This window comes from Scyliorhinus canicula, chromosome 2, assembly GCF_902713615.1.
Source record: "Scyliorhinus canicula chromosome 2, sScyCan1.1, whole genome shotgun sequence".
Taxonomy (NCBI): domain Eukaryota; kingdom Metazoa; phylum Chordata; class Chondrichthyes; order Carcharhiniformes; family Scyliorhinidae; genus Scyliorhinus; species Scyliorhinus canicula.
In genome coordinates, this window is record NC_052147.1 from 60157150 (window position 1) to 60175388 (window position 18239).

Sequence of the window (18239 nt, forward strand, 5' to 3'; positions counted from 1 at the left end):
GACTTCAGGATTCTGCACAGCCACTTGCCCCCAGATGTGTTTGCAGTGGTATGCTAAAGCACAACAATGACAATTCTTTAAATATTGCTGCAATGGAAGCTGAGACATTGGCTTTCTGGGAAGCCATGCAATGCACCAAACATTTCATTGTGCCTACCTGTCAACTAGCTTTTGTGGGCTGATCCATCAAAGTCTTTACCTGAGTCCTCCCTCTGTGGCAGAAATGTGGATGACCCCTCCCTGTGGGAGTGAGGCTTGTATCAGTGCTAACTTTATGAGGGTGAAGTGAAGCTATAAATGTGAGGTTCAGACATGATTGACAGAGATTGTTTTGATTTGATTTGATTTATTATTGTCACATGTATTAGTACACAGTGAAAATTATTGTTTCTTGCATGCTGTACAAACAATGCACACCGTACATAGGGAAGGAAGGAGAGACTGCAGAATATAATGTTACAGTTATAGCACGGTGTAGAGAAAAGATCATATGAGGTAGGTCCATTCAAAAGTCTGATGGCAGTAGGGAAGAAGCTGTTCTTGAGTCGGTTGGTACGTGACCTCAAACTTTGGTATCTTTTTCCTGACGGAAGAAGGTGGAAGAGAGTATGTCCGGGGTGCGTGGGGTCCTTAATTATGCTGGCTGCCTTTCTGAGGCAGCGGGAATTATAGATAGAGTCAATGGATGGGAGGCTGGTTTGCGTGATGGACTGGGCTACATTCACGACCTTTTGTAGTTTCCTGCGGTCTTGGGCAGAGCAGGCTCCATACCAAGCTGTGATACAACCAGAAAGAATGCTTTCTATGGTGCATCTGTAGAAGTTGACGAGGGTCATAGCTGACATGCCAAATTTCCTTAGTCTTCTGAGAAAGTAGTCATTGGTGGCTTTCTTAACTATAGTGTCGGCATGGAGGGACCAGGACAGGCTGTTGGTGATCTGTACACCTAAAAACCTGAAGCTCTCGACCCTTTATACTTTGTTCCCATTGATGTAGACAGGGGCATGTTCTCCACTACGCTTCGTGAAGTCGATGACAATCTCCTTCATTTTGTTGACATTGAGGGAGAGATTATTGTCGTCGCACCAGTTCACCAGATTCTCTATCTCATTCCTGTATTCTGTCTCGTCATTGTTTGAAATCCAACCCACTACGGTGGTGTTATCAGCAAAACTTGAAAATCGAGTTGGAGGGGAATTTGGCCAAACACATAGGTGTATGAGGAGTATAGTAGGTGGCTGAGGACACAGCCTTGTGTGGCACCGGTGTTGAGGATGATCGTGGAGGAGGTGCTGTTGCCTATCCTTACTGATGGGTTAGAAAGTTCAGGATCCAGTCGCAGAGGGAGGCGCGGATGCCAAGGCCACAGAGTTTGGAGATGAGTTTCGTAGGAATGATGGTGTTGAAGGCTGAGCTGTAGTCGATAAATAGGAGTCTGACGTAGGTGTCTTTGTTATCTAGGTGTTCCAGAGTAGAGTGCAGGGCCATGGAGATAGCGTCTGCAGCGGTAGGCGAACTGTAGTGGATCAAGGCAATCTGGGTGGCTGGAGTTGATTTGTGCCATGACTAACCTTTCGAAGCACTTTATAATGATGGATGTCAGAGTCACTGGACGATGGAGTGATGGGATGTGGTGCATTTGGCAGTGGATAAAGTTGGTGACGCAGCTGGTAGGGTTTGGCAATTGAAGATCAATCCACTGACGGTGACGGCTTGTGCAAGATAATTGAACTTCTTTTGGCATCCACATTATGAAGACTCAAGTACTGTCATTTACAGCCACGGCCATCTGCACCCACTGCTCCTGCAAAGTTTGTCTGGAGGACCTCCTCCTCTCTGCCTCTTCCACCAAGGGTCCCAGTGCAGCATCAGAATATATTGGGAGCACTGCTGTGCCATTCTTATATCCTTTCTCGCTCAAAGTCAGTCATGGAAAGAGTTCCAGCAGCTGTAGCAGTCAGAATGCATCTCCCCTTTAAAAGGTGCAAATTGGCTTTAACTCATGTCAACTTCTGCTGATTTTATGCCTCCTCCATGCAGAAACTCAACGGTGCACTGAGGGGCGTTGACAGGGTGGGTGTGGAGAGGATGTTTCCTCTTGTTGGAAAATCTAGTACGGGGGGGTCAGTGTTTAAAAATAAAGGGTCTTATTTAAGACAGAGATATGGGGCGGGATTCTCCGACCCCCTTGCCGGGTCGAAGAATCGTCTGGGGCCGGCATCAATCCCGCCCCTGCCCCCGCCGTGTCCCGAATTCTGTGCCAGTAGAGATTTGGCGGGGGTGGGAATCGCACCGCGTCGGTCGGTGGGCCACCCCTGGCGATTCTCCGGCCTGCGATGGGCTGAAGTCCCGCTGCTGTCAACCCTCTCCCGCCGGCGTGGATTAAACCACCTACCTTACCGGCGGGATTGGCGGCGCGGGCAGGCTCCGGGGGAGGGCGCGGGGTGATCTGACCCCGGGGGGTGCCACCACTGTGGCCTGGCCCGCGATTAGTGCCTACCGATCGGCGGGCGGGCCTGTGCCGTGGGGGCACTCTTTTTCTTCCGCCTTCGCCATGGTCTTCACCATGGCGGAGGCGGAAGAGACCCCCTCCCCTGCACATGCCCGGGGATGACGTCAGCAGCCACTGACATTCCAGCGCATGCTCGGACTTACGCCGACCGGCGAAGTCCTTTCGGCACCGGCTGGCGTGGCGCCAAAGGCCGTTCACGCCAGCCGGCAGAGCGGGAACCACTCCGGCACGGGCCTAGCCCCTCAATGTGAGGGCTTGGCCCCTAAAGATGCGGAGACTTCCGCACCTTTGGGGTGGCCCGACGCCGGAGTGGTTCACGCCACTCCATCACGTCCGGACCCCCCACCCCGCCGGGTAGGGGAGAATCCCGGCAAAGATTTTTTTTCACTGAGGATCACCTTAGGAACTCTCTTCTTCAAAAGCCAGTGGAAGCAGAGTCTTTGAATATTTTTAAAGCAGGGCTAGATAGATTCTTGATAAGCAAGGGCGGGGGGGGGGGGGAAGGTTAATAATCTTTTTTATTGTCAAGTAGGCTTACATTAACAGTGCAATGAAGTTACTGTGAAAAGCTCCTAGTCACCACATTCCGGCACCTATTCGGGTACACAGAGAGAATTCAGAATGTCCAATTCACCTAACAGCATGTCTTTCGGGACTTGTGGTGGGAGGAAACCGGAGCACCCGGAGGAAACTCACACGGTCACAGGGAGAATGAATAGACTCCGTACAGACAGTGACCCAAGCCGGGAAACGAGCTGGGGCTCTGGCGCTGTGAAGCAATACTGCTAGGTTATGGGGGGTAAGGAGGAATGCGGGGGGTTGAGGTTACAATCTGATCAGCCATAATCTTGTTGAATGGAGGAGCAGGCTCGAGGGGCCAAGTGGCCTACTCCTGCCCCTAATTCGGATGTTCATATGTACTGCTGACAACATGTTATAATCACTTAATTTAGCAGGAAGGCCAAAATTTGCATTTTGTTTGCATCAGGGGCAATGTCTATGAGTTAATCAGGCCCTGTCAGATTTTGCATCCTCAGTTTTCAGGCTTTTAACGTTCAGTTATAGTTAATTCATGAAAGCAATTTCCTGTTAATTATAACCCAAGAAATATTGGAATGAAAATCTGAATCCCAGAGCTCCCATTCTTAGGTCGGTTTATACATTGGCACAAGTTAATCCTACTGGTAACAACAGCAATGATGAGCTATTAGTCCATTAGTGAAAAGTGTGGCACTCTAGCCCATGAGTGAAGACAGCGTTACCAAAACTGTATCTCAATGATTTCTTCAAATCAAAGGTGAAAAGTCGTCTGCCTCTATTCCTTTCACCTTCCTTCACCAGCCCACAAATCTGAGAATGGTCTATTTCTGTGCTGCAAACTGCTAAATGTTGCATTAAATAATATATCACCCCCAGGATGGGTCAGAGATACACAAAGGGTCTTTGTGAGGTTTGAGATTTTCAGCTTGAAAATATAGACAATTAAAAAGTATTGATCTTCGATGGAGCTGACCTATCAGAGTAAATAAAGGAAGTGAAACAGAGAGTTGATGCTAAAGCTGAATCTGGTTCACATCAACTTTCATCAATTCAAATCAGCCTTCGCGAAACAAGAAGGAGGCATTAGACTCATAGATACCTACAGTGCAGAAGGAGGCCATTCTGCCCATCGAGTCTGCACCAACCCTCTGAAAGAGCACTCCACCTAAGCCGCACCCTATCTCCATAACCCCATCTAACCTGTGGATACTAAAGGGCAATTGATCATGGCTAATCCACCTAACCTGCACATCTTTGGACTGCAGGAGGAAACTGGAGCACTCGGAGGAAACCCAGGCAGACACAGGGAGAATGTGAAAACTCCACATAGTAACCCAAGGCCAGAATTGAACCCAGGTCCCTGGTGCTGTGAGGCATCATTGCTAACCACTGTGCCACCCCAAATATTTATATTAGGAGCAGAAAGTAAGCGCAGACAACGGACCTTTCGGAGTATGGGAGAGAGGGCCGGACGCAGAGACGCCCTTGTGGCCTCTGTTGCAAAGCTCCCCAAACAAGGGCTTCTCTTGAGCAAACGATGCCCTCTCACTGGTTGGGAGTCGACGTTGCAGGTTACAGATTGAATGCAGCCTCACAATCTAGAAAAAAAAAGCTGAAAACCCGATCAAAAAGGAGTCACGACACCCCCCTTGGGCATGCCTAGATTTAGCCAGTGCCTGTTTCCAGCTGCGGTTAACACGATGCTGGCCCCTCAGGCCGCAGCCTTGTGTTTTATGAAGTGGGGGTGGCCACCGTGCACAATGCGGTCAGCAGACTGAAACTTTTTTTTTCTGTGCAGTTCCAGCCTCGGTGCCAGAGGCGACCTCTTAAAAAGGCGTCTTTGACCAATCAGTGCGGCAGATGCCGTTTTGACGCGCTTGTATTGAGTTGAGGGGCTCTGCCTGCCTGTCCCTCCCCGGCAGGATTTCCTGCTTTGTCAGTGACATGTCGATTTCAAGGCAACTCGCCCTGAGCTGCTCCCGCGCTCTCTGATCCTCGCTGCCCAGCACCTAGAAACTTTCACCACGCTGGCACCCAACCGGGCTCCTCCGGCCAAAAAGTTGCCCACGTCCTTTTCACAGCTGAACTCCAGTGCAGTACAACTTTTCTCTCTCGTCCCGCTCGCCCCAGCCTGACAGGCCTCCCGGTAAGTACACTTTTTAAATCAAGAACATTCAGAGAACACCTCGATCAGATGTTTATAAAGCGGGGGAGCCTCACTTCCATAACAATCGGCTCGACATGTTTTACTTCCGTCGTTTGTTCGATGTCGGATCCTCCATCGCAGTTTAAAGGAAGCAGCAATAATTTCTCTTGTTTGTGTGTGTGTGTGTGTGTGTGTGTGTATAAGATGGTCGAAGAATTGCAGACGTGTTTTGATCACTTGAGCTGGGCATTTGCTGTGACAATTCTGTGGCTTTGCAACTCCACCCAACTGTAGCACGGGAGTGATTATAAGAGACTGTTAAAGGGCCCCGGTGAATGTATCAGTTTATTCCTTACAAAACATTTGTTTCTTTGTTTTGTGAGATTGATTCATTCAAGGAAGAGAATGCAGCACAAGATTCCCAAAGGGTTTGACATGGATTCCTTATAAATCGTTAGATTTCAGTATTTCACAATATTGATGTGGGAAATCCCGGTTCGGGGAATGGGGTTAAGATATTGTGATGTTTCCCAATAAGTTACAATTGCCTGCACTATTGAGAGGAAGCTGGGCATTTCCTCGGCTACCACCTGGATAATCTTTTTGAGCACGCATTTCCTTTCTGCATTTCCTGAAGCTCCTGCTTCGTGTCCTGAGGCGGCGTTTTATGTGTGTCTGGAGGGAAAGTGTTCCCAAGCTATTCGGCCGTGCAGTGCATCACAGAATAGTTTCACTCAGCTTTCTCGCTCAGAATGCACACGTATCTACACTCTGCAGCAGGGCCAGTGGATAGAAATTAGTACTGGGATTGCTGAATGATTTTTCTGTTCCATATCTAAGGGGTGCTGAGGTCAATTTTAACACTCCCAACTGCTACTTTGCTCACCCCATACAAGAACACAACTATTCGGAGCAGCAGCAGGCCATTCGGCCCCTCGAGCCGAAGATTATGGCTGAGACCCAATTAAATAAACCTACCTTTGTCCCATATCCTTTGACAAATAATAGTCTATCTATCTCAGTTTTAAAATTAACCATTGATTTCGCATCAATTACCATTTGTAGAGAATTCCAAACTACTTCCACCCTTCGTATGTTTTATAATTTCACTGGTGAATAGTCTAATATTTAAATTGTGGTCGTAAGTTTTCTTGTTCCGAACTAGCAGAAATGGTTTCTCGCAATCAACATGATGACCCTTAATATTTTGAAAGCTTTGATGGGTGGCACGGTGGTTAGCACTGCTGTCTCACAGCGCCAGGGACCCGGGTTCAATTCCGGCCTCTGGTGAATGTGTAGTGTTTGCACTTTCTCCCCGTGTCTGCGTGGGTTTCCTCCGGGAGCCGGCGGTTTCCTCCCTGAGTCTAAAGATGTGCAGGTTAGATGGGTTGGCCATGCAAAATTGCCCTTAAAGTCTAAAGATGTGCAGGTTAGGTAGCGTTACAGGTAGGGTAGGGGAGTGAGCCTAGGTAGGATGCTCTTTTGGAGGGTCGGTGCAGACCCGTTGGGCCAAATGGCCTCCAACGGACTGTGTGGAATCAATGAATTCAAAGATGTATGACCAAATCACCCTTAACTGTTTGAATTGCGGGGAATAACATCTTGATTTAAAAAAAATACTCCTCTGGTAGCTTACCCTTGGAGTTCAGGAATTATTCAGATACACCAAGTCTGCACTCCCTCCAAGGCCAATATATGCATCCTAAAGTGTGGTGTCCAGACTTTCTCGCAGTACTCCAGGTGCGCTCTAACCAGGGCTTTGTATAATTGAAGCAAGATTTCTACCATTTGTACTCTGTTTCTCTAGATATAAAAGCCATAATTCCATTAGCCATGTTGACTATTTCCTGTACCTGATCAAGCCATTTTAATGATCTATATATCAAGACCCCCAAGTTTCTTAAGACCTCACTGATTCTAGCTTTTACATCATTTAGCAAACACTCTGTTCTATCTTTTTAGGTCCAGAATTGATAATCTTGCATTTGCCTACATTAAAATCCATTTGCCACAGTTCACTTAGTCTATCAATATCTGTATTGTTTTTGCTTCGAATGTCTTTGTTCAAATGCAAATTTGGATATGTGGTTTTCTACCCTGTCCTCTAAGTCGTCAATGGAATCAAGTTGTCTTCATGAGAACATAGTCCTCGTCGACAATTTATCAGATGACAGTCATCTTTTAAGACTCGTAACAGACAAAGTGACTCTTCAGATCCTTTTTCTAAGTTTGCAAACACTGGATATGTATGAGGATCCCATCCCATGGTCTCAACGTGATGTTGTGATGCATGGATTTGAAATGAATTGAATGGAAATCATTATTAGCACTTGAGTAGTTTGAACTGCTGCTCAACAATTTTTAATTTGTTGTTTTTTAATAAGAACACACAAGAACTCTGCCATTCAATCTGATTGTGGTCCCAACTCCAGTTTCCTGTCTGACTCCCATTACCCTTGATTCCCTTGTTAATCAAAAATCTATCTAACTCAGCCTGGAATATATTCACTGACCTCGGCTGCATAGACTTAACGACTCTCTGAGACAAAGAAGTTTGTCTCATCCCAGTCTTAAATGGGAGATCCCTCATTTTTAACCTGTGTCCCCTAGTTCTAGGCTCTCCCACAGGGGGAAACATCCCCTCAGCCTCCACCTTGTCAAGTCCCCTATGTTTCAATAAGATCCTTCTTATTCTTCTGAACCCCAATGGGTTTAGGTCCAACCTTTCCTCATAAGATAACCACTTAATCCAAGAAAACAGTCAAGCAAACCGTCTCTGATTGCAGTGATTCCTTGGGTAAGGAGACCGAAACAGTACACGGTACTCTAGACACAGTTTAACGAAGGCTTTGTACAGTTGTGGCAACACTTCCCTATTTTTATTTTTCACTTCCCTTTCAATAAACACCAACATTCCATTTGCCTCAATAAACACCAACATTCCATTTGCCTTCCTAATCACTTGCCGTATCTGCATACTAACTTTCTGCAGTAAAGGCGGAACGGTAGCACTGTGGTTAGCACTGCTGCCAAACAGCACCAGGGATCCGGGTTCAATTCCAACCTTGGGTGACTGTGTGGAGTTTGCACGTTTTCCCTGTGTTTTTTCTTTAAGGGGAAATTTATCATGGCCAATCCACCTAACCTCCACATCGTTGGCTTGTGAGGGTGAGACCCACGCAGGTATGGGGAGAATGTGTAAACTCCACTCAGACAGTGACCCGGGGCCAGGATCGAACCCGGATCCTCAGTGCCGTAGGCAGCAGTGCTAACCACTGTGCCACCCCAGTTCTCCCTGTGTCTGCGTGGGTTTATTCCGGCTGTTGCAATTTCCCTCCCACAGTCCAAAGATGTGCAGGTTAGGTGGATTGGCCATGCTAAATTGCCCTTAGTGTCCAAAAGGTTAGGTGGGATTACGGAGATAGGGTGGAGAATTGGGCCTGGGCGGGGTGCTGTTTCGGAGCGTCGGTGCAGACTCGATAGGTGGAATGGCCACCTTCTGCACTGTAAGGACTTTATGATGTACCAGGACACCCTCTGTACCATAGAATTCTACAGTATCTCTCATTTAAATAATATGCTGCTTTTCTCTTTGTTCTGTCAAAGTGGACAAGACCACATTTTTTCCACATTCTACTCCATCTGCCACTTTCCTGCCTGCTCAGGTAACCTCCTGCCCGCTCACGTAACCTATCTAAATTTCTTTGTGGACTCTTTGTGTCCCCAGTGTTTTCATACAGAATTTCTGCAGAATTGCGCTTTCAAACTGGTGTGGATTTTCTTCCAGCTAACGATTACTTTGGCGATCATCAGAATATTGAGCAATGGCATCACTGCTGATGTAACCTAAACTCCAGCTGCGCAGGAACATGATCGCTATCTTTGTGAAAAATGCAGCTGTTGACAATGTGTCATTGATCTATTTTCTGGAAGTTTATCACACATTTTTTTGTTTTCATTTCTCCTTTCCTGTGCCACTCACTATTGAAGAAAAGGTAGTCAGCACTTGGCAATGTCAATTTGCAACTTTCTCTCAAGAATTGTGCAAGGGCGCATGGTGGTTTGTTTTAAGACATTATTTAATTTTTGTCACCTGATAGAACAGGGTATATTGGAAATCATATGCATGGACCATTGTGAGAATGAATCTACATGGTGCAAACTGACACAGCTCGTTAGTTCAAATAAACTGTTCTCCAAATACAACATCCTCATGCTGAAATTCTTGATTCCGTGAACGATTACATACATGTTTTTGTAGGAACATTTCTTGTACCTCATTTGGGACAGGCTAAGAGAGCGACCAGCTTCTTACCCGCGCAAATAACCGATGACATCATGTGATGGTCTCTTAAAGTGCCCCTGTTTCACTGCAAGGCTAATTGTGACGAAACACTAGAAATACCATGAATACGCAACATTTCCTTCCCCCTTTAAATCAAAAGTCCCTGACACAATAAACAATATATTAAGAATCAATCAACAAGTCAATATATCAGACGCTCTGAAGACCGTTGTTCTCTGTAGTTGTTGGTGAACCTCAGTGTCTGCTTTTTAGTGTTTGCTGCAACTTCTGGTGTCTTTGGCTTGGTTTGGGTGTCGTCCATGGTCATCTTAACAGGAGTCCACTTAATGTTGTAATGGTGACTTGGTGTCTGGTGCTCATCTGAAGTACTGCTTTCCCCAATTGGTTTGATTAGTGTCAGTACTCTGGAAGGTCCAGGTCGTCTCTTGGCCAAGCTTGATTTGCACTCTCTGTCGGTTCTGCCTCTGGCAGATTAGTTCTTGTCGCCAATAGTGCACCTGCATGTCTCCTCCTCCATATTGTCTCACCTCAGGTTTGTATAGTAGGAGACCGGTCTGTCTGTTTTAAAATGGTTGCAGATATCCACTTTTCACTTGTGGTATATTTCCTTGTCAGAGCCTCATGACGCTGGCGAAAAACATGACATTTTGCTTTGCTTTCCTGCCATATGATCTGATGCTGCTGCTTTTTCTTGACAATTTGTTTTGCTTTGGTAGCAAAATTTAAGGGTTGGCACAGTGGCTAGCACCGCCGCCTCACAGCTCAAGGGACCTGGGTTCAATTCCAGCCTCAGGTGACTGTGTGGAGTTTGCAAATTCTCCCCATGTGGCGTGGGTTTCCTCTGGGTGCTCCGGTTTCCTCCCACAGTCCAAAGATGTGCAGGTTAGGTGGATTGGCCATGCTAAATTGCCTGTAGTTCCAAAAGGTGAGGTGGGGTTGTGGGGTCGCAGGGATAGGTTGGGGGAGTGGGCTTTAGTGGGGTTCTCGTTCCAAGGGTCGGTGTCGACTCAATGGGCCGAATGGCCTCTTTCTGCACTGTATGGATTCTATGAAATTGAATGCTGTGCAAAGCTGATGTCTAACCATTAGCCACGGTAGAGAAAATTGGATTGTTGATTGTGCAGTATTCCTGTGCGTGAGCAGGAATTGGCTCAAGCATTTAGCCAATGAAACGTATTCTCTAATTACCTTCAAAGAATGTTTCATTGTGTGTACAAAACGTTCTGCCAGCCCATTTCTGGCAGGATGATAAGGAGCGGATCGGATGTGTTGAATTCCGTTCTCCTTCAAGTAGTGTACAAACTCTTGAAATATGAACTGCGGCCCATTATCACTCACAAATTATTCAGAGTAACCGAATCTGCTGAAGATTTCACCCAATCTCTCTATTGTTTTCTCCGCTGATATTTATAATGGCAACTTCAGGCCACTTTGAGTGAGCATCGACTAGAATGAGAACCATGCATCTTTCAAACAGTCAGGCTTAATCAACATGTACCAGTGCCAGGCCTCCTCTGGCCATTCACACGAGTGTAATGGGGATAATAGCTGCAGATTACGCACTTTTGCGCAAGACGAACACATTCCCGCCTTCTCCTTGATTTTGGCCCTGGCCACCAAAAATAGCTCCTGGCTATCTCCTTCATCCTTTCAATACCATAGTGGCCTTTGTGTAATTTATTTAATACACATTTTCTTAGTAGTGGTGGGATGATGACTCTCATTCCCCAGAGGAGACAACCTGCCTATACGGATAATTCAAGTCTTCGAGTGGAATATGGCTTTAACTCCGGGTTTGTTCCTGAAGTCTTTCCTCAAAGCACCATGTCCATGAGCCCTGACAGTAGTGGATCATTTCTGGTATGCTTCTTAACTTGACCTGCGGTAACAGGAGTGTTATCTACTTATTGATGAGGGTTTCCTGAGCCTCGAGGAGCTGGAGGAGGAGTTTGAGTTGCCAGAGGGGAATGGGTTCCGGTATCTGCAGGTGAGGGATTTTGTGCAGAGGTAGGTTTCGACCTTCCCGCACCTGCTGCTCCGGGGCCTGCAGGATAAGGTGGTGTCGAGAACAGGAGTAGGAGGGGAAGGTCTCAGTGGAGCTGATGAAGTGGGAAGGTGCCCCGATAGGGGAGATGAAGTGAAAGTGGGAAGAGGAGCTAGATGGGGCGTTGGAGGCCGGGTTATGGGCGGAGGCCCTGAGGAGAGTTAATGCAATCTCGTTGTGGGCGAGGCTCAGCCTGATACAGTTTAAGGTGGCCCACAGGGCGGACATGGCTGTGGCCCAGATGAGAAAGTTCTTTGAGGAGGTGGAAGATAGGTGTGGGCGCTGTGCGGGGGTGGGGGGCGGGGGTCCTGCGAACCATGTCCATATGTTTTGGGATGTCCGAGGTTGAGGAGTTTCTTGCAGGGATTTGCTGATATCAGGTCAGAGGTCTTACAAGTGAGGGTGGTGCCGAGTCCAGAGGTGGCGATGTCTGGTGTGTCGGAAGACCCGGGAGCCCAGGGAGTGAGAGAGGCCGATGTCCTGGCCTTTGCCTCCCTGGTGGCCCGGAGACGGATCTTACGAGGTTGGAGGGACCTGGACCCCCCGAAGCCGGGGGTATGGGTTAGCGACATGGCGGGATTTCTCAGACTTGAGAAAATTAAATTCACCTTGAGGGGATCGCTGCAGGGTTTGCCCAGAGATGGCAGCCGTTCATCGACTTCTATGAAAAAAACTAAGCTGTCAGCAGGAGGGAAGGGAGGGGATGGGGAGGGGGGGGGGGAAGGGGGGAAGGGGAGGCATGGGAGGAACGAGTAAGGGCAGGAGAACCAATGGAGGGGTGGCTAGGGAAGGTGGCACCGTTTGTGTAAGCTATTTTGGCTGGGGTTTGTGCTGGGTGGTGTGGGGGGGGGGGGAATTTGTTGATTATATTGTTGTTGTGTTTTTGTTTTTGTTGAAAATTGTTAAAATTATAAATGCCTCAATAAAAATATTTTCTAAAAAAAAGGAGTGTCATCTACTTGCTCGAAGTAGAAATTTTTTCCACGCAAACTACTTATCAATAAACTATTTGGTAAAGGTAGCTGGTTAAAGCTAGCCGGGAGACTCCATCTGCTTTCCCATGAAGCATTAGCTGACGATACTTCGTTGTGTATGTGTGTGTCCACCTCTGCATTCTGCTCGCTGCCATTGATGGAATCTTGGTATGAGGCTCAATAATAGTTAGTGGACGATGGTCATCGAGAATTCATTAAGCTGGAGAAGGTCAAATTTGCCCTGAGGGGGTCGGTACAAGGGTTCTTTAGGCGGTGGCAGCCTTTCCTCGACTTTCTGGCTCAAAGATAGGGAACTAGGTCAGCAGCAGCAGCAACCCGGGGGGGTGGGGAGGTGGGGTTTCAGGGGGGGCATTGTTTATGTTAATTTAATTTATTGTTAATTTATCTTGTTGTTTATTGGGTTTGGGGGGTGGGGGGGTTTGCTATATGCGTTGTTATGGGTGCCGGGGGGTGTTTATTATTGTTATTATTATTGTTCTGTTGTTATACTTTTTTCAAAAATCTCAATAAAAATTATTTAAAAAAAAAAATAATAAAGTAAATTTCCTCCCATACAGGAATTGGCAAACATTATTCCGAGGACTCTTTTCTCTATCTGCGCATAATTACTTTGGGCCTTATTCAAGGTCCTGGACGCGAAGGCTATCAGCGTCCCTTCACCTCTGGGCATCATGTGGGAAACCACTGCCGTAACCCCATAGGGTGATGTGTCACAAACCAGTTGCAGGGGTAAATTTGGAGCATAATGTGACAGGACTTCTGAGTTGAGTAGTGCCTATTTGGCTTGCACAAATACTCTCTCACATTGATCCACCCAAATCCACTTTTTATTTTGACACCGTATATTGTGTAAGGGTTTTAGAATTAGATTAGGGACAAACCTTCTGTAGTAATTTAGTGAACCTAAGAAAGATTGAAGTTGGTTCACATTCTGAGGTGCAGGTGCTTCTGGCTTTGAACTTCGAAGATGACGTTTGGCAGTTCCTTGGCATTGATGATATGTCCCAGGTGTTCGATTGAAGATATGAAAATTTCACATTTGTCTTTTCGAACTCTTCATCCATAATCTTCTAATTGCTGGAGTTTGGCATCTAGGTTGAGGAAGCTGTTCTTCCTCATTCTTTCCAGCAACCAAGATGTCATCTAAGTATCACTGAACTTCACCTAATCCACTTCAGATTTGGTTCATAGCTCGTTGGAACAACACTGGTGCAGAAAGATGCCAAGTGATAGTCTTTTATATTGAAATAACCTTTTGTGTCTCACAATCGTCAAGAACTGTAGCAAATCTTGATCCACGTTCATTTGAAGATATGCTTAACTGAGGTCCACATTACTGAAGTGTTTGCCTCCAACCAGTCCAACAAATAGGTCAATTAATCAGGGGTAGGGCAAAGTGCTTGGCACTCAGTATAGGATTAACAGCGACTTTAAAATCGCCACAAAACGGGCAGCATGGTGGCGCAGTGGTTAGCACTTCTGCCTCACGGTGCCGAGGACCCGGGTTCGATCCCGGCCCCGGTTCGCTGTCCATGTGGAGTTTGCACATTCTCCCCATGTCTTCATGGGTCTCACCCCCACAACCCAAAGATGTGCAGGATGGGTGGATTGGCCATGCTAAATTACCCCTTCATTGGAAAAATCAAAACAAAATAAATAAATAAAATTGCCGCAAATGCATACTGATCCGTCTTTTTTAATCACGAGTATGATTGGCCGAGTCTATTCACTCACGTTAACAGGTTCAAGGACTCTAGTTTTGACCAGCCATTCTACCTCTACCTCTGATTGCGTACGGCACTAACCTAGCCTTTAAGCATCTCACCTGCGTTTCCTCCTTGATCTTCAGCTTTACTGAGAAATCTTTCATGCTTCCCAGTTCACCGCTGAAGAAAATGTCATGTTTCTTCAAGATTTTGGGTCGACCTGATACAGAATCTGTCATGAGATTTATCTCGGCCCATTTAATGTGGTCTTTTCCAGCCAAGTTCTTCAAGATAGTTCTGGATAAATTCCTCTGACTATGAACATAGAACATAGAACATACAGTGCAGAAGGAGGCCATTCGGCCCATCGAGTCTGCACCGACCCACTTAAGCCCTCACTTCCACCCTATCCCTGGGACCCTCGCGCTGTGAAGTCACAGTGCTAGCCACTTGTGCTACCCAAGAGCAATCTGCTGTCTGTCCATCTAATTGTACTGTTACATCAATACGGCCCCGCAGCAGAAGCATTTCACCAGTATACGGTTTTAATATTATCTTTGAGGGTTTCCGAGCAATATGTCAGAGCTTTTCCTGATAAACAGTTTCTGGGTACCAACGAGACGGCAGCCCCAGTGCCCTCCTCGATCTTCACCTGCAGACCAGTAATGGAGTGTCACAGTAACGGTTTGTTTCACCAGCTGTTAATGACGGTTCATCTTAAGACTGTGAATCGAGTTTCTTCTCACTTCCTTTTTGTACCATGTGGACGCTTGTTCCTTTATTCAGTTTCTCATTTGATTTATTTGGCTCCTACTTTTTCGCATATTTTGCCTGAAGCTTATTTCTTTTTCCAACAAGCTCGCTCAATGTGACCCTTTCTGCCACAATTCCTGCACATGATGCCTTTGCACCAACAATCTGCTGCTCAGTGCCCCTGTTCGGGTTTCGGCTGACATCTCGTGAATTCTTGCGCTCGAACTTAACTGTTGAGCTTCTTTGGCTGATAATTCCATGGATAAAGAACTTCCAAAGCTTTCTTTAATGTTAGCTTGCTTTCAGTTAACAGCCGCTTTCGAACAGCCTTGCTCCTTGAACAACAGACTAATCTATTTCTGATGGTATCTTTTAACATCTCCCTGAGTTTGCAGTGTTCAGCCAGTCTTTACAGGGTAGCTACGAACTGTGTCATTGATTCACCTTCTTGGTTGCACTTATGAAACCGAAACCTTTCTGCAATGACTTAACGGTTTTAGTGAATAGTGACTCTGCAAAATTCCCACTATTTCTACTTTCGATTTTGTGCTGGCTTTTCCGGTTGTCCCAAACTCCTCAGGAGGTTAAATGTTTTCCCCCCATTATGTCCAGGAAAGTTGGGACTTTTATATCTCCTGATATCTTGTTTACTTGAACAAAATAGTCAAATCTCCCCCAAGAACACTGAATGCCGCCAGGTCCCGCCGGTAAGGGACCTACTCTAATTTACGCAAATGACGGGCGGAGCTTTGGCCCATCGCGGGCCTGAGAATTCGGGGAGCCCCGGGGCCCATTAAGTCACGCCGTCCCCGCCATTCTCCGAGGCAGGCGGCACGACTCACGCCGGGCCGATTTTTGGGGTGGCGGGAGAATTTGGAGGACGGCGGGTTTGGGATTCACGGCGGGCGGGAGGGGGGAGGGGGGGGGGGGTGGGTCGGAGAATCCCGCCCAATGTCTTTGCATCCTGATTTTTGCATTGCCACGATTAACAAAGCTATACCTCAAGAAAGTGGGCGGGATTCTCTGCTGGCGGGATGCTCCGTTTTGCAGTGTGGGGCTGCCCCACAATGGGGCACCCCATTGACCGGCCGGCATAACGGAGAATCCCGCCGGCGGGTTGAGGCAGAAATGTGGTGCGGCGGGGCCGAGAAGCCTGCCGATCATCGTTATATTGCTTTGTTCCCAATTTTTTTCTTTTCTTTGACTGTTCACCAGAGGCCCTGGAGCTCTATGCAGAGCTAACACCAGCACTACTTTGTCCATTCGTGGACTCTCCTGTGAAGCTCTCTCCAGCAGATTCAGTGTGAGATCCTGGCCTGTTTGTGTCTCTGGATCTCTCTTCCTTAAAACAAAATGATCCATCTTCAGTTCTTCACAGCTTTGCTTTTAGCTAGAAATTGGAGGAATCACACCTCCATGATTTTGCTTCAAAAGCACGGACATACAGGGCGTGTGATGTCAGTGTAAGTGTCGGGCGTATGACCTGGCCTCTGCTGCCGGTTTTGGCTGGAAGACTGCATCGTTCCATTTAAAAGCCGGTTGCAGCCGACATTTTCAATTTAAAAGCCGGCCGCTGGCGTTGGGCGCTTCTCCTGCAATCGGGAATGCCGCGACTGATTGCCTCGTGGCCTTCCCAATACCTGCCTGCGACCCACCCGTGGGTTAAGACCCACCGTTTGAAAAACCCTGTCTTAAAGTGCCCCTGTTCCACTGCTAGGCTGCTGAAACATTAGAAATACCGTGAAATTACAACACATAACCACTGCTAGAACTCATTTTTCTACTGATCTTTACTGTTTTCAGTTCTTCACCTATAATTTAGGAACATTTTCCAGTATAGGCTCTCACTGATGCCATGTTATATGATAGAATCTTTTGACCTTAAGCTTAAGAAGTTGATCTGAATGCTTCACCATGCTGATGACAACTCCAAGTGATAAATCTCACTTCATGAAAGGAAAGCCTGGTGGCAGTATTTTCTGTTGCGAGCACTCCAGCTCTGAGAAATAAAATATTAATAGAACAATGGATGTGTTGTACTACATATCTCGTTATTACATGACATTCCTACCCGGCTTGAAGTCAACCTTTCATCTGTCCAGTTCTCCAGAGTTCCTGCAGTGATGTAGGTTACAGTGACTGCCTATTGAGCTTCAAAGTGGCTCCATTGACCTGAATAGAAGCTGGCATTTGGACGGGCACAATGGCTGATCTTCGGTTGCCTAACCCCAGGCACCCCTCCAGTGGTTGAGCGTAAACTCCTCCAGTGGCTAAATATGGCAAAATATTCACCATATACTCGCCCTCGTTTGGTATTTGCATTTTGTATTTACATTTTTACCCCGGAGAAGCCAGATGTCCCTAAAGGTAGTGGAGCTACTCTGTGGCGTGTGTGCAAAGCTCCGGTGAAGATATTTATTCGAGAGACACTGGTGGGGTGGGTAGCATAGAATGGGGGAAGCAGAGTTCCAGTTCTACCCTCCAGGAGCTATGACATATGATCATATGAAAACAATGGTCTGTTGGACATAAATGAATGCAGGCATTTGGTTTGAGAGGTTTTGATCAGAAAGTACCCTGTCCCAGCTTCTGCCACTGCAAGGCTTTCCTTCATCTTCAATTATGGTTGTTTATTTGATTACAGTTTATGTTTTAGAAATACAGACAAGTAATATTATTATCAATCTTTCTGCTTTATTTTTACAAGCTTGTTAACAACATGAGTTCATCTGATCTGAAAATACTGCATTTTTATTTGGTGATATGCATGTTGTTTGAATCTGTAAAACACAGAAAGCGGCAGAGAGCAACATTTCTAGACTTTTGACACCACAAAAAAGAGGTCATCCTGGAGAACTGCCACTGAGATTAAGGAGCGAATTTGACCGAAATGCCTTTTCATGACAGTGCTGGAATTCTTTGACACAGGAAGTCGAGATGGAGCCAGCTACATCTTTTAGGGGAAGAAGAGACAATCATTTAAAGGAGAGGCAGTGCATGACTGCGGAGGGAGAAAGGTGGTGACTTTACATACAGCACAGAAACAGGCCTTTTTGTCCAGGCAGTCAATGCTGGCGATTATGCTAGGCTCAGGCCTACTCCCATATTTTTTCAACTAACTATCAGCTTAACCCTCTTCCCTTCTCACTCATACACTTATCCAGCTTCCCCTTAAATGCATTTATGCTACTCGCTTCGACCGCTCCCTGTGATCATGAGTTCCAAATTCTCATCACT

General features: G+C 46.6%; 1 protein-coding gene across 3 annotated transcripts in view; it reads left to right on the forward strand.

The window, feature by feature from the left end:
* Positions 1-4930: 4930 nt before the first annotated feature.
* The window catches only part of LOC119954352 (E3 ubiquitin-protein ligase pellino homolog 2), a 260592-nt gene continuing 247283 nt past the window's right edge, over positions 4931-18239 (forward strand). The window contains exon 1 of one of the 3 annotated variants that reach the window (XM_038779572.1): positions 4931-5198. The gene's annotated coding sequence lies outside the window, so the exon portion shown is untranslated. The remainder of the gene's footprint in view (positions 5199-18239) is intronic. The other 2 variants (XM_038779530.1, XM_038779556.1) reach the window with 2 other exon arrangements.